Genomic DNA, 17,310 nt, shown 5'->3' with positions numbered 1-17,310 from the left:
CCAATGATTTGAATGAAAATGTTGATGTGTGCATTAGCCAGTTTGCAGATGACACCAAGACTGATGGAGCTCTGGACAGTGTAAAGAACTGTGAAAGAATACAGCAGGATATACACTCATTGGCAGCTACTCAATATATAAAAACATGCAGACATCGTCAAAAGGTTCAGTTGTTGTTCAGGCCAAACATCAGAATGGGGAAGAGATGTGATCTAAGTGACTGAGTGTGGGATGATTCGAGATGCCAGATGGGGTCATCCTCTAGAGCTTACAGAGAATGGTGTGAACATCCCGTGAGCAGTCCAGTGGGTGAAAATGCCCTGTTAATGCAAGAGGTCAGAGGAGAATGGGCAGACTGGTTCAAACTGACAGGAAGGTGACAGTAACTCAAGTAACTACACATTACAACAGTGGCGTGCAGAAGAACATCTCCGAACATGCAGCACATCCAACCTTCTACAGCAGCAGAAGATTACAAACCCACACTCAGTGGCCACTCTTTAGGTGCAGGTAGTAAGAGCTAGTTCTATATGCAGAGTGTTAGGTGCTTGGAATACTTTATCAGGAGCAATGAAATCAAGCAGCTTGCTGGAGCTTGCAGGCTTTTACTTATGAAAGAATATGAATGAATGTGACAGGAATGGCGGGATGAGGATGATACACAAGACAAAGACATTTATTATAAATTGGAATCAAGTTCACAACATTGTGAACTGAATTACCTCTTCAGTGAACTGTTCTAGGTTCTAAGATTCACTATTTACTGAGTAAAGAAATGCTTTGTCCATATTGTGAATGACAGATGTAAAAAAAAACTGCAAAAATCAGACTGCTGTGGAATTCAGTGGGCTGAGCATCATCTGCTGGCGGACAGGTATTGTAAACAGTTTAGACATCCTGATTCAGGGCTTCATCCTAAAATGCTGACAGTTTTAAGACAGCTATTGATAAAAAAAAAATAAGAGTTGTCCTTGCAGGAGTGGGGAAGCATTACATTTAGTTGAGGAAGGAACTGTGGAGAGTAGATTAGGAGCAGGTGTTTTTCAGTAGGTCGTCATCTGGCGGGGAAGTCATTTAAAGGTCAGCCAGTCAGGATGCAGGAGCAACATGATCCTGTGAGAAAGTAAGTTCAGGATGATAAGGTCCAGGAAAATGGATGATGAAAGATGATGCAAATTTATGCAGAAAGAATTTTTTAAAAAGCGTACATAAGCTGATGTGGGACATGACCCTTAAGAAATAAAGAAGGTGCAGAAAACAACTCATCAAGTCAAGTTTATTGTTATTTCGACCGTAAGCTGCTGGTACAGTACACAGTAAAAACGAAACAACGTTCCTCCGGGATCCTGGTGCTGCATGAAACAACACAAAACTACACTAGACTATGTAAAACAACATAAAAACTGCACTAGACTACAGACCTGCACAGGACTACATAAAGTGCACAAAACAGTACAGGGCAGTACAATAATTAATAAACAAGACAACCGGCACAGTAGAGGAGAAATTACAATATAATAATAAATGATGTAGATGTCAGTCTAGACTCTGAGTATTGAGGAGTCTGATGGCTTGGAGGAAGAAACTGTTACATAGTCTGATCGTGACAGCACAAATGCTTCGGTACCTTTTGCCGGATGGCAGGAGGGAGAAGAGTTTGTGTGAGGGGTGCGTGGGATCCTTCACAATACTGTTAGCTTTGTGGGTGCAGCATGTGGTGTAAATGTCTGTAATAGTGGGAAGAGAGACTCCGATGATCTTCTCAGCTGACCTCACCATCCGCTGCAGGGTCTTGTGATGCGAGACAGTGCAATTTCCGAACCAGGCAGTGATGCAGCTGCTGAGGATGCTCTCGATACCTCCTCTGTAGAATGTGGTGAGGATGGGGGCGTGGGAGATGGACTTTTCTCAGCCTTCGCAGAAAGTCAGGGAGTAATTGTTGATGTTCTGGAATATTCTCATGTCTAGGAGGAAATGTCAGATATCTTGAAAAATATTAGGTGGATAAATCCCTTGGGCCTGGTGGAGTCCATCCCAGACTATTGAGAGAGACAGGAGAGATTACTTGATGGAGGTCTTTGTATCCTCTTTAGCCACAGGTGAAGGCGGCTCAGGAGGCTGGAGAATATCCAGTGATCTTCCTTTGTTTAAGAAAGACAATAATGGTAATCCAGCAAATTATAAATTGGTGAGCCTTACATCAGTGGGTCCGAAATTTTTGGAGGAGATTTTTAGGGATAGGGCCTACTCGCAAGACAGATGGAAGTGGTGGTGGGACATTTCTCCAACTAGAGTATGTGACCAGTAATTTCCACAGATGAAAAGTAGGTGGGGAGATTAATAAATTCGCTGATGCTACAAAAATTGGTGGAGTTGTGGTTTGTGAGTACTGTTGTCTAAGGACACAGAAAGTCATAAATTAGTTACCAATACAGGTGGGAAAAATGGCAGCTGGAATTTAATCAGGACAAGTATGTGCTGTTGTACTACAGGAGGTCATAAATAAATGTACAGTATACAGTAAATGGCAAGACCTTTAAGAGCATACAAGGATAGCAGATCCATAAATCCCTGAAAGTGGCAAGTAAATTAGCTGGTAAAGATGATGTACAGAATACTTACCTTCATCAGTCAGGGTATGTCCTGAGCAGCCTTTTGAGGCAGTTTGTAGATAGACCAATGAAGGAGTGTTACTAGATCTTATCTTGAGGAATGCAGCTCATCAAATGAAGGAAGTGTCAGGATCATATTGGAGGTGGTGACTATAACTCCGTATTTTTTAGAATGATTATGGAAAATGACACTGATGGGCCAGAAACAAAGGTTGTAAATACAGAGAAGACCTGGCAAACTCAGACTGGGAGCATCTACTTGCCAGTAGATCTATATCCGCACAATGGAAGCATTCAAAGGAATAGTTTAAGTTCAAGGTCAACATGTTCTTGTCCAGTTAATGCCAGGGTAACAAGTATACTGAACCCAGGATATAAATGGTTGGATAAAGAGAAAAAAAGGAAGTGTATGACAGTTTTTGGGACTAAAGACAGGGAAGACATGACAATACAGTAAAAAGTGTAGGGAGGCAATAAAAAGAAAATTTGGAGGCTAATCGAAGTCATAAAACATCATTACATTAAGATAAATCTGAAGGATATTTAGGGCAAATAACTAACAGGAAAAATAGGAGATGACGTGAACAGTCTGTGTTTTGAGCCAGGAAATATAGCTGAGGTCCCAAACAACTGATATTCACAAAAGGCTCTGGCTGAGATTTTTCAATCTCCTCTGGACACGTGATATCAGATGACTGGAGGACAGCAAACTGATGTGGCTCAACTGGCTCTGCAACCCCCACCCCCACCCCCTACCCCCCAACCTTTCAAGGAAGGCAGCAAAGAAAAACCTGGTAACTGTAGATTTGTATGCCTAGCATCGATGGTAGGGAAAATATACCCAGCAACCTGACCTCCACAGCCACCTGTGGCAACAAATTCCACAGATTCACCCCTCTCTGGCTAAATAAATACCTCTTCATCTCCCTTCTAAACTGATGTTCCTCTATCTTAAGGCAGTGCTCTCAGGTTCACACTTTCACACCATAGGAAACACCCTCTCCACATCCACTCCATCTAAGCCTTCCAACAATCGTGATCCAACCCCCCTCATTTTCCTAAATTCCAGTGTGTAAAGACCCAGAATCAGTCATTCCTCATACGATAACCTCTTCATTCCTGGAATCATTCTTGTGAACTTCCTCTGAACCCTCTCCAATATCAGGACATTCTCTTTGAGATAAGGGGCCAAAAACTGCTCACAATACTCCAAGTGAGGCCTCACCAGTGCCTTATAAAGCCTCAGCATTACATCCTTGTTTTTATATTCTAGTTCTCTCAGAATGAATGCTAACATTGCATCTGCCTTCCTCACCACTGACTCAACCTGCAAATTAACTGCTAGAGGACTCCCACATCCCTTTGCACCTTGGATTTTTGATTTTTCTCCTTGCTTAGAAAATGTGATTTTATTCCTTCTACCAAAGTGCATCGCCATACACTTCCTGACACTGCATTCCACTTGTCACTTTTTTGCCCATTCTCCTAACCTGTCCACGTCCTTCTGCAGACTCCCTGCTTCCTCAACACTACCTACCCCTCAATTCCGTCATCCAAATCATTGATATAAGACATGAAAAGAAGCTCCCTGAACACCGACTCCTGTAGGACACCACTAGTTACCGGCACCCAATCCAAAATGTTCCCTTTATTCCCACTCTTTGCCTCCTGCCAATCAGTAATGCTTTATCTATGCTACGTTTTTTTAACGTAATACCATGGGCTTTTATCTTGTTAAGCAGACCCATGTATGGCACCTTGTCAAAAGTCTTCTGAAAATCCAAGTACATAACATCCACTGGTTCTCCTTTGTCTATCCTGCTTATTATTTTCTCAAAAAATTCTAATAGATTAGTCAGGCAAGAGGTTCCCTTAAGGAAATCATACTGACTTTGGCCTATTTTATCATGCACCTTCAAGTGCCCTGAAACCACATCCTAACAATCGACTCCAACATCTTCCCACTACTGAGGTCAGGCTAACTGGCCTATAATTTCATTTCTTCTGCCCCTCTCCTTTCTTGAAGAGTGGAAGGACATTTGCAATTTTACAGTCCTCTAGAACTATTCCAGAATATAGTGATTCTTGAAAGATTATTACTAATGCCTCTACAATCTCTTCAGCTATCTCTTTCAGAACCCTGGAGTGTAGTCCATCTGGGTCCAGGTGACTTATCTACCTTCAGACCTTTCAGCTTCCCAAGCATCTACAACTGCACTCACTTCTTCCCCTGACACTCTCAAACTTCCACAGTGTAGACTGATGCAAAATATACGTATTCAGTTTATCCGCCATTTCCTTGTCCCCATTACTCCAGCGCCATTTTCCAGTCGTCCAATATCTCTTGCCTTTTTTACTCTTTACATATCTGAGAAAACTCTTAATATTCTCTTTGATATTGTTGGCTAGATTACATTCATATTTTATCTTTACAAACCTCATGGCTTTTTAGTTTCTTTCTGTTGGATTTTAACAGTTGCCCAATCCTCTAACTTGGTACTAATGCCATCTAACGTCATTATACGCCATTTCGTTTGCTTTTATATTGGTTTTGACTTCTGATGTCAGCCATGGTTGTGACATTCTGCTTTTAGACTACTTCGTCTTCTTTGTGATGTATCTATTCTGCGTCTTTCAAATTGCTCCCAGAAACTCCAGCCATTACTGCTATGCCGTCATCTTTGCTACCGTCCCCTACCAATGAACTTTGGCCAGCTCCTCTCTCATGCCTCTGTAATTCCCTTTACTGCACGGTAATACTGAAACATCTGACTCTAGCTTCTTCCTCTCCAATTGCAGGGTGAATTTTATCATATTGTGATTAGTGCCTCTGAGGGCTCCTTTATCTGAAACCTCTCTAATCAAATCCAGTTCATTACACAACACCTAACCCAGAATAGTTGATACTCTAGTGGGCTCAACCACAAGTTGCTCTAAAAAGCCATCTTGTAGGCATTCTACAAATTCTCTCTCTTGGGATCCAGCACCAACCTAATTTTCCCAATCTACCTGCATACTTAAATACCCCATGACTATCGTAACATTGCCCTTTTGACATGACTTTTCTATCTCCTGTTCTTATTTGTAACCCACATCCTGGCTACTGTTTGGAGGCCTGCACATAATTCCCATCAGGGTCTTTTTACCCCTTGCAGTTTCTTAAATCTACCCACAAAATTCTATGTTTTCTGATCATGTGTCACCTCTTTCAAAGGATTTGATTTCATTTTTCATTTACCAACGGAGCCTCACCAACCCTTTGCCTAATTGCCCGTCCCTTCAAATTCAAGGTGTATCCTTAGATATTTACCTCCCAGTTATACTCTGCTTTCAGCCATGATTCAGTGATGCCCATGTTATACCTGCCAATCTCTAACTGTGCTACAAGATCATTTACTTTATTCCGTATACTACATACATTCAAATATAACACCTTCAGTCCTTTATGTCACCCTTTTCACTTTTGTCCCGCTTTTACACTGCAAATCATCCCACTGACTGCAATGTTGCCTTATCATCTGTCCTTCCTGACAATCTCACTGCACACTACCTCTCCTTGTAAAAAAAAAACAACCCTCTCTTCAGCCCTATCACTATTGTTCCGGCCCCTCCTTGCCAAATTAGTTTAAATCCTTCCCAACAGCTCTAGCAAACCTGCCCCCTCGGGTTCAGGTGTAACCTGCTCCTTTTGTACACATCTTACCTACCATAGAAGAGATCCCAATGATCCAGAAATCTGAAACCCTGAGCCCTGCACCAAGTTCTCAGCCATGGACCTCTCTGCCAAATCATCCTATTCTTACCTTCACTGGAATGTAAGAATAGGGTGACTTTTTACCCTGGAGGTCCTGCTTTTCGGTTTTCTATCTTGCTCCCTAAATTCTCTCTTCAGGACCTCCTCGCTTTCCCCACCTAGGTCATTGGCGCCAATATGTACCAAGACCTCTGGCTGCTCACCCTCCCCCTTCAGAATGCCATGGGCACAGTCCGAGATATCCCTGACCTTGGCACCTGGGAAGCAACACATCATCCGTGTGTCTCTAATGCGTCCACAGAATCTTGTGTCTACTCCTCTCGTATTACGACTGCAATCCTTTTCTCCTCCCTTCCCTTCTGAACCACTGTACCTGACTCAGTGCCAGAGACTCTTTTGTAGCAGCTCCCTCCTGGTAGGTCGTGCCCCTCAACAAAGCCGTATATATATTATTGAGGGGAGCGGCCACAGGGGTACTCTGTACTGGCTACATATTTCCCTTCCCTCTCCTGACAGTCACCTGCCTCCTGCAACTTAGGGGTGACTACCTCCCTGTAGTTCCTATCTGTCATTTCCTCAGTTTCCCATTTGAGCTAAAGGTCATTAAGCATGTTCTTTGAAGAGCTGCAGCTCGGTGCACCTGGTGCAGATGTGGGTATACAGGAGGCTAGTAGTCTCCCAGATTTCCCACATCTCACACAAAGAACACAACACAACTCTAACTATGTACTAACAATGAATGAAGATTGAATAAGAAGGAACTTACCAGTTATATACATCAGGCCTGATGACCCAAAGCCTCCCCACTTTAACACTGGTGCACTCCAACAATGGCTGCTCCACTTGTCCCTGCCTTATTTTTATCTGTACTTGCTAATGAATCATGTCCAGACCGTCAAAAAAAGCCAGAATCCTGCGAAAGCTCCTTTATTTAAATCTCTTGCTCCCCGACCTGGTGAGGCCTCCAGTGCTGATTCGACTGCACACCAGAAAAGCAAAAAAGAATTCAAAATTGAATGAAAGCTTTTCAGTTGGGCAGGGAAAACAAGGAATCAGAAACAGAACCCGATTTCTTATCACTAGCACATGGTGTGAAGTTTTGTTGTTCTGCGGTAGCAGTACAGTGCAATATATGAAAATCACTATTACAAAACAAACTGTGCAAAAGATGAATGTTGAGGCCGTGTTCATGGAACACTTACTAAATCTGTTAGCGTAGTTAAAGAAGCTTTTCCTAAAATGCTGAGTGTGGGTTGTTAAGCTCCTGTAGCTCCTCCCTGAGGTAAAGCAGGCATGCTCCAGACATTGAGGGTCTTTAACGGTGGATGCGGCCTTCTTAAGGCATCAACTCTTAAAGGTGTCCTTGATGACATAGGGGGTTGTGCCCTTGATGGAACTGGCTGACTCTACAACCCTCTGCAGCCGTTTGCAATCGTGTGCACTGGAGCTCCGTACCAGGCTGTGATGCAACCAGTCAGAATGCCCTCCGCCATAGGTCCCTAGAAATTTGCAAGAATATTTGGTGACGTACCAAGTCTCCTCTTCCAAGGAAAACAACCTGTACACAGTAAGATAACACAAACAACAAAAGAATGAATAATTAGATCATCTCTTTTGGTATCATATAACGGATACAGCATGAGGCTATTTAACCTACTGGGTCTGTAAATATATAACATAAGAGAAATCCAGTTTGACACTCCCAATTCTTTCAACATGCTTTCAGATATAATCCAGCTCCCTCTGAACAATAAAATTGAATCTGCCTTCAATACTATCCATTGCAGTGCATCCTAGATCCTAACACTTACTAAGTAAAAATATTTTCCTCAGGTTACTATTTTTTTTGCTACTTACTGTCACTCCTTGTCCCCTTGTTCTTGGTTCTTCAAAGTTCAAAGTAAATTTATTATATATATGTCACCATATACTACACGGAAGTTGAAAGTGAGTCTATAGGATGTGGAATCAGTTCAGAGTCAAGCTGAGTGGTTATCCCCCACTGGTTCAGGATGGTTGAAGCTGCATTATCGTCTGGAATGGTGGGGGCTACTGCACAGGATCGAAAGAAGCTGCAGAAAGTTAGTCAGCTCCATCATGGGTACTAGCCTCCATAGTATCCAAGACATCTTCAAGAAGCAGTGCGTCAGAAAGGCGGTGTCCATTATTAAGGACCCCCATCACCCAGGACATGCCCTCTTCTCATTGTTATCATCAGGAGGGAGGTACAGAAGCCTGAAAGTACTTACATATGTGTGCGTGTGTGTGTGTGTGTGTGTGTGTGTGTGTGTGTATATATACACACACACACACTGTAATTGATTTATTTTCTATATTATCATGTATTGCATTGTACTGCTGCTGCTAAGTTAACAAATTTCACGATATATGCCAGTGATGCTAAACCTGATTCTGAACAGTTCATGAACCTGATGGTGTGGGATCTAAAGTTCCTGTACCTCCCTCCAGATGGAAGCAGCGAGAAGAGAGCACGGCCTGGATGGTGGGCATCCTTGACGATGGATGCTGCTTTCATTGTGGTAGCACTCCTTGTAAATGGGTTCAATCCACTGAAGCTGTATCCACTACTTTCTGTAGGCTTTTCCATTTCAGAGTATTGGTGTTTCCAAACCAGGTCGACTTGCAATCAGTCAGGATATTTTCCACTGTGCATCTATAGAAGTTTGTCAAAATTTTAGGTGACTTGCTGAATCTGTGCAAACATCTAAGAAAGTAGAAGCATTGCCATGCTTCTTTGAGACAGTGGATTGAGCGGACGAGACCAATGGAAGGTCCAACAATCAAGAAGGCGGTCTCTGCAAGTGTTGTGGAACGTGTAGAGTAGGACAAGGCACAGAAGATGTCGTGGTCATCCACTGCACCTAGTCCCATCTCCAGTCGTCTCGACTCTTGTCTTGCCACTGGATCCATATGGGAATTGGGAAGAAAGAGTGAGGCTGATGCTGCGCAACTCTCCATCACCTAAATCCAAATCAAGCGCTAGTCTCGCTATCAAGCGCTATCATCATAATGGTGTTGAGCTCTTCATCGACGATGACAACGGATGAACAACTTACATTCTGGTCCTAGGAGAGATCCTCTGATATGGTAACACCAAGGAACTTAATGTTACTGAGCCTATCCATCTCCAATTTCCTAACAAGAACTTGTACATGGACCTTTCTATCTCCCATAGTTAATAATCAGCTCTTTGGTTTTGCTGTTATTGAGTGAGACGTTTCTGTGACACCATTCAACCAGATTTTCAATCTCCCTCCTCTATGCCAATTCATCACCACCTTTGATTCAGCCAAGAGCAGTGGTGTTGTCAGCAAACTTCAATACTGTATGCTATTGGAGCTGTACTCCAATAGGAACCATTTCTCTCTGTCGTTCATGATGTTGCCTGTTTATATCCTTTAAGTTGTCGCCTATATGGATTTCAGGAAGGGTTTTGACGAGGTCCTGTCTGGTACGCTGGTCTGGAAGTTACATCACATGAATTCCAATGTGAGCTAGCTTGGTGGAAAGAGAAAGAGGGGTCATTGTGTTGGGCTAAGGTTCAGATTGGGGACCTGTAACCAGTGGAGTACCAGAGGAATAATGCTGAATCCACTGCTGTTTCTTACTTATATTAATGACTTGGATGACAATGTTGTTAACGTGGTTAGTAGTTTAACTAAATTTGTGGTACAATGGACAGTGAAGAAGGCTATTGAATATTACAGTAGGATCTGGGTAAACTTTGAAGTGGGCCAAGGAATGGTAGATAGAATTTAACATAGAACATAGAATAGTACAGCACAGTACAGGCCCTTCGGCCCACAATGTTGTGCCGACCCTTAAACCCCGCCTCGCATATAACCCCCCCACCTTAAATTACTCCATATACCTGTATAGTAGTCTCTTAAATTTCACTAGTGTATCTGCCTCAACCACTGACTCAGTATACTGCGCATTCCACGCACCAACCACTCTCTGAGTAAAAAACCTTCCTCTAATATCCCCCTTGAACTTCCCACCCCTTAACTTAAAGCCATGTCCTCTTGTATTGAGCAGTGGTGCCCTGGGGAAGAGGCACTGGCTGTCCACTCTATCTATTCCTCTTAATATCTTGTATACCTCTATCATGTCTCCTCTCATCCTCCTTCTCTCCAAAGAGTAAAGCCCTAGCTCCCTTAATCTCTGATCATAATGCATACTCTCTAAACAAGGCAGCATTCTGGTAAATTTCCTCTGTACCCTTTCCAATGCTTCCCACATCCTTCCTATAGTGAGGTGACCAGAAATGGACACAGTACTCCAAGTGTGGCCTAACCAGAGTCTTATAGAGCTGCATCATTACATCGCGACTCTTAAACCCTATCCCTCGACTTCTGAAGGCTAACACCCCATAAGCTTTCTTAACTACCCTATCTACCTGTGAGGCAACTTTCAGGGATCTGTGGACATGTACCCCCAGATCCCTCTGCTCCTCCACACTACCAAGTATCCTGCCATTTACTTTGTACCCTGCCTTGGAGTTTGTCCTTCCAAAGTGTACCACCTCACACTTCTCTGGGTTGAACTCCATCTGCCACTTCTCAGCCCACTTCTGCATCCTATCCAAGTCTCTCTGCAACCTTCTGACATTCCTCTACACTATCCACAACACCACCAAACTTTGTGTCGTCTGCAAACTTGCCAACCTACCCTTCTACCCCCACATCCAGGTCGTTAATAAAAATCACAAAAAGTAGGGGTCCCACAACCGATCCTTGTGGGACACCACTAGTCACAATCCTCCAATCTGAATGTACTCCCTCCCCTATGACCCTCTGCTTTCTGCAGGCAAGCCAATTCTGAATCCACCTGGCGAAACTTCCCTGGATCCCACGCCTTCTGACTTTCTGAATAAGCCTACCGTGTGGAACCTTGTCAAATGCCTTACTAAAATCCATGTAGATCACATCCACTGCACTACCCTCATCTATATGCCTGGTCACCTCCTCAAAGAACTCTATCAGGCTTGTTAAGACACGATCTGCCCTTCACAAAGCCACGCTGACTGTCCCTGATCAGACCATGATTCTCTAAAATGCCCGTAGATCCTATCTCCATGAATATTTTCCAACAGCTTTCCCACCACAGATGTAAGGCTCACTGGTCTATAATTACCTGGACTATCCCTACTACCCTTTTTGAACAAGGGGACAACATTCGCCTCCCTCCAATCCTCTGGTACCATTCCCGTAGAAAACAAGGACATAAAAATCCCAGCCAGAGGCTCAGCAATCTCTTCCCTCACCTCATGGAGCAGCCTGGGGAATATTCTGTCAGGCCCCAGGGACTTATCCGTCCTAATGTATTTTAACAACTCCAACACCTCCTCTCCCTTAATATCAACATGCTTCAGAGCATCAACCTCACTCATATTGTCCTCACCATCATCAAGTTCCCTCTCATTGGTGAATACTGAAGAGAAGTATTAATTGAGGACCTCCCTCACATCCACAGCCTCCACGCACATTTTCCCACCTTTATCTCTAATCAGTCCTACCTTCACTCCTGTCATCCTTTTGTTCTTCACATAATAGAAGAATGCCTTGGGGTTTTCCTTTACCCTACTCGCCAAGGCCTTCTCATGCCCCCTTCTTGCTCTTCTCAACCCCTTCTTAAGCTCCTTTCTTGCTTCCCTATATTCCTCAATAGACCCATCTGGTCCTTGTTTCCTAAACCTCATGTATGCTGCTTTCTTCCACCTGACTAGATTTTCCACCTCACTTGTCACCCATGGTTCCTTCACCCTACCATTCTTTATCTTCCTCACCAGGACAAATTTATCCCTAACATCACGCAAGAGATCTCTAAACATCGACCACATGTCCATAGTACATTTCCCTGCAAAAGCATCATCCCAATTCACACCCGCAAGTTCTAGCCTTATATCCTCATAATTTGCCCTTCCCCAGTTAAAAATTTTCCTGTCCTCTCTGATTCTATCCTTTTCCATGATAATGCTAAAGGCCAGGGAGCGGTGGTCACTGTCCCCCAGATGCTCACCCACTGAGAGATCTGTGACCTGACCTGGTTTACTACCTAGTACTAGATCTAGTATGGTATTCCCCCTAGTTGGCCTGTCAACATACTGTGACAGGAATCCGTCCTGGACACATTTAACAAACTCTGCCCTATCTAAACCCTTGGAACTAATCAGGTGCCAATCAATATTAGGGAAGTTAAAGTCACCCATGATAACAACCCTGTTATTTTTGCACCTTTCTGAAATCTGCCTCCCAATCTGCTCCTCTGTATCTCTGCTGCTACCAGGGGGCCTATAGAATACCCCCAATAGAGTAACTGCTCCCTTCCTGTTCCCAACTTCCACCCATACTGACTCAAAAGAGGATCCTGCCACATTACTCACCCTTTCTGTAGCTGTAATAGTATCCCTGACCAGTAATGCCACCCCTCCTCCCCTTTTTCCCCCCTCTGTATCCCTTTTAAAGCACTGAAATCCAGGAGTATTGAGAATCCATTCCTGCCCTGGTGCCAGCCAAGTCTCTGTAATGGCCACTACATCATAATTCCATGTATGTATCCAAGCTGTCAGTTCATCACCTGTGGTAAACCATGTATATATGTTGTAACTCGGTTACCTGTCTGGACATACACCTCTGCTGACTGCCCCTGTGGCTCCTCTGACTGCCCCTGTGGCTCCTCCCACAGAGTCCTGTATAAAGGTGTTCGCCTTGCCCCTCCCCCTCAGTCCGGGGGCAGATAAAAGCCTTTCAGTATTTTACCAAACCTCAGTCTTTTGGAGTAATTGAAGGTGCTTCAATTTTATTCGCTGTACAATACGACCTCCACAGTGAGTGTCTGCCCCTGGACTGAGGGGGAGGGGCAAGGCGAACACCTTTATACAGGACTCTGTGGGAGGAGCCACAGGGGCAGTCAGCAGAGGTGTATGTCCAGACAGGTAACCGAGTTACAACATATATACATGGTTTACCACATCACCTTTGTTCCTGATGCTTCTTGCATTTAAGTACACGCACTTTAGCCCTTCTACCTTACTATCTTTACACCCTTTATTCTGTTTCTTTTTCCCCAAAGCCTCTTTGTATGTTAGATCTGGCTTTACTCCATGCACTATACTTGCAGTTCTCGCATGACCTTTATCCTCCTCCACCTCACTATCTGCTCTAACACTCTGGTTCCCCTCCCCCTGCAAATCTAGTTTAAACCCCCTGGAGCAGCACTAGCAAACCTTCCTGCAAGGATGTTAGTCCCCCTCCAGTTCAGGTGCAACCCGTCCCGTCGGAACAGGTCCCACCTTCCCTGGAACAAGGCCCAATTGTCCAGAAACATGAAGCCCTCCCTCCTGCACCAACTCCTTGGCCACGTATTTAGCTGCATTATCTTTCTAATTCTAGCCTCACTAGCACGTGGCACGGGTAGCAATCCTGAGACTGCAACCCTGGAGGTCCTGTCCTTCAAATTTGCACCTAACTCCCTAAACTCTCTTTGCAGGACCTCCTCCTTCTTCCTATCCACGTCATTGGTCCCTACATGGACCACGACATCTGGCTGCTCACCCTCCCTCTTAAGAATACTGAGAACTCGATCCGAGATATTGCGGACTCTGGCACTATGGAGGCAACAGACCATCCGGGATTCTCAATCTCTCCCACAGAACTTCTTATCTGTCCCCCTAACTATCGAATCCCCTATCACTACTGCTCTCCTCTTTTCCCTCCTTCCCTTCTGAGCTGAGGGTCCAGTCTCGGTGCCAGAGACGCGACCACTGCAACTTGTTCCTGGTAGGTCGTCCCCATCAACAGTATCCAAAACAGGATACTTATTATTGATGGGAATGGCCACGGGGGTGCTCTGCTCATTCTGTCTATTCCCCTTCCCTCTCCTGACAGGCACCCTGAAACTCCTGTCTATTTCTGCCTCTGCCTCATGAATGATCTAAAGTGCATCCAGCTCAAGTTCCCTAACTCGGTTTGTCAGCAGCTGCAGCTGGATGCACCTTTTACAGGTGTAGTCATCAGGGACAATTGTGCTTGCCCTGACTTCCTACATACTGCAAACTTGGACAATTATAAGGCATTGCATTTTCGCAATGTAAGCTAGGGCCAGACTTATACAGTAAATGATAGGGCACCAGAGAGCATCATAGATCAGAGGGAATATGTACCTATGGGTACATATTGTAGATCCTTGTAAGTGGTGACACAGGTAGATAGGGTGGTGAAGAAGCCATCTGGCACACTTGCCTTCATTGGTCAGGGCACTGAGTAGAGGATTTGGGACATCAAGCTGTAATTGCACAAGACGTTGATGAGACCATACTTGATATTTTGTGCACCGTTCTGTTTATTTGGCTATTAAGCTGAATAAGCCAAATTAAAGTGAGGACATCATTAAGCAGGAAACTGTGCAGGAAACATTCGTAAAGATGTTACCAGAACTGGAGGGCTTGAGTTATGAGAGACTGAGTAGCCTATGACTTTTTTTCTGGAACAAAGGAGGTGGGAGGAGGGAAGAGAGTACATATAATCAAGTGAATGGTCACAAGTCTTCTTCTCAGCATATGGGAGTCCAGAGGACATAAATTTGAGGTGAGAAGGTAAAGATTTAAAAGGGACCAGAGGGGAATGAAGGGGAACATTTACACATAGAGGACGGAGGGTATATGAAATGGGCTGCCAGAGAAAGCGGTAGAGATAGGTGTAATACCTCTATTAGACCTCTGTACCATCTTCCCCATTCCAAGAAGAAAAACCACGGTTTATCCAGCCTATCTACATAACTAAAGGTCTTCATTCCTTGAATCAGTTGGCTAAATTTTTCCTGCACTCTGTCCAATGACATATTTTTCCCAAAACATGGCAGAGGGAGGACTGTTGCCCTTCCACACTAGGGCCTCAGTTTTACGTGCTATTGCCAACAGTACATCACTCAGTTAATATAAGATTAAAGAGAGTCATACAAGAACACATTGCTTCACTAAACCTGAAAGGGTTAAGTAGCATACTTCTAATCCTGAGCCTATCCCTTTTTGTATGCAGCATTTTACATTTAACTCTTACTAGGAGGGTCAAAACAAACAGTGGGCCCATTCGGATTTTTTTCTTCCACTGGAAGCAGTCAAGCTAACTTAACAGTTATCCTGGTAATGTCACTGGTCCTGGTCAGCTTCTGAATGCCCTGTGTTGTGAGAGAAGCTGAACTGGCACAGGATCAAGGCTTGTGAGACTGTAAGACATAGAAGCAGAGATAGGCCATTTTCAGCCCATCAAGTCTGCTCTGCCATTCCATCATGGCTGATTTATTATCCCTCCTAAACACATTCTCCTCTCCTTCTCCCCGTAACCTTTGATGCCATGAACAATCACGAACCTATCAATCTCTGCCTTAAATATACTCGATGACTTGGCCTCCATAGTCATCTGTGGCAATGAATTCCACACACTCATTACCCTCTGGCTAAAGAAATTCCTCCTCATCTCAGTTCTAAATGGACGTCCCACTATTCTGAGACTGTGCCCCCTGGACCTACTCTTCCACCATAGGAAACATTCTCCCCACATCCACGCCATCCATGCATTCCAATATTCAATAGGTTTCAGTGAGATACCCTCTCATTCTTCTAAGCTCCAGCAAGTACAGGCCCAGAGCCATCACATAGTCCTCATATGTTATCCCTTTCATTCCCAAAATCATTCTTGTGAAACTCCTCTGGACTCTCTCCAATGCCAGCATAACTTTTCTTAGATCAGGAGCCCAAAACTGCTCACTATGCTCCAAGTGTGGTCTGACCAATCCCTTATCAAGCTTTAGCATCACATCATTCCTCATATATGCTAGTCCTCTTGAAATGAATGCTAATATTGCCTTTGCTTTCCTTACCACCGACTCAACTTTTAGGGAATACTGCACAAAGATTCCCAAGTCCCTTTGCACCTCCATATTTTGAATTTTGTCCCTGTTTAGAACAGTATAAGTTTAGAATTAAATATCCAGTGGGATCTGATCATATTTTCTCTGCCGTCATTCCCAAATCTCATTCATTAACACCGTTCAGCTAGGTGGAAAACTTGCCCTTCCATGCCTTGAGTCATGCATAAAGGGCGACAAGGGGCAAGAAGGACAGTAATATCTGTGGCCACAAAAGAGAGGAGAGAATTGGAAATAAATAAAGTAAATTATCTCTGAGGAAGAAGCAGTGAAACTGATATAACGAGCTGCATCCTGGACAAAGCAGTAATCATGAAAAAACCCTTTGACATCATTGTCTAACTAATTCCCACCCTGGCTGATAACTGGAAAGTGCCACAAAAGGTGAGCATCAAAACCTTCACTGGCACCAGCCTGGTGAAATTTGTGCAAAGCTGCCTGTTCAGTCGCTCCTGTCACACATGTCAAGCAGCGCTTACTTATTAAATCTAGGGCTCTGAATCATTGGTTGTCAGATCAATAAACTTAATGTGATGATTGTAAATCCTGGGGGAAGCCTGTTTTCGTGTAATGTCTGCATGGCTGTACTAATAGGCATTCTGAAATCAGCAGCAAAGAATACAGAAATATATATACTGTGGCATTATTTATTGATGAATCCAAAGCTGTGCCATTTTATGCCTCTAAATTTTCATTGTGTGCTGCAACCTCATTAACAAACATCTAAAAATAATTTATCACAAAATTAACAGAAATCCTGAAAGTATCTAACAATGACTCATCAAGGCATCAAATACTCAATTGTACATTTTAACCCTGCGTATTAAGAAATTCATTGCATTTGTAAATCTAAAAGTGAAAACAGCAATGCATATTTACTGTTTGAAATCAGGTAGGTACAGAAAACCTTCATTATATGAGGGAGAAGTTTTCTGATTTGCAAGTGTGATTTTTGTAAAGTGCAGGCATTTTGGATTTATACCTGGTAAAAATTTA

At 43.6% G+C, this 17,310-nt stretch overlaps 1 long non-coding RNA gene across 10 annotated transcripts in view; it reads right to left on the bottom strand.

Annotated features, from left to right (window-relative positions):
* Positions 1–1,272: 1,272 nt before the first annotated feature.
* The window catches only part of LOC140195519 (uncharacterized), a 61,753-nt gene continuing 45,715 nt past the window's right edge, over positions 1,273–17,310 (bottom strand). For 7 of the 10 annotated variants that reach the window (XR_011885502.1, XR_011885499.1, XR_011885505.1 and 4 more), the window contains 2 exons: positions 7,569–7,924; positions 1,273–2,141 (listed from right to left, as the gene is read on the bottom strand). This is a non-coding gene — a long non-coding RNA (uncharacterized lncRNA). Of the gene's footprint in view, positions 2,142–3,407; positions 7,346–7,568; positions 7,925–17,310 lie in introns of those variants that run through there. The other 3 variants (XR_011885501.1, XR_011885503.1, XR_011885506.1) reach the window with 3 other exon arrangements.

Source organism: Mobula birostris, chromosome 3, assembly GCF_030028105.1.
Source record: "Mobula birostris isolate sMobBir1 chromosome 3, sMobBir1.hap1, whole genome shotgun sequence".
Taxonomy (NCBI): Eukaryota; Metazoa; Chordata; class Chondrichthyes; order Myliobatiformes; family Myliobatidae; genus Mobula; species Mobula birostris.
Note: the sequence above shows the minus strand (reverse complement) of the source record. Positions and strands in the feature narration are given on the sequence as shown.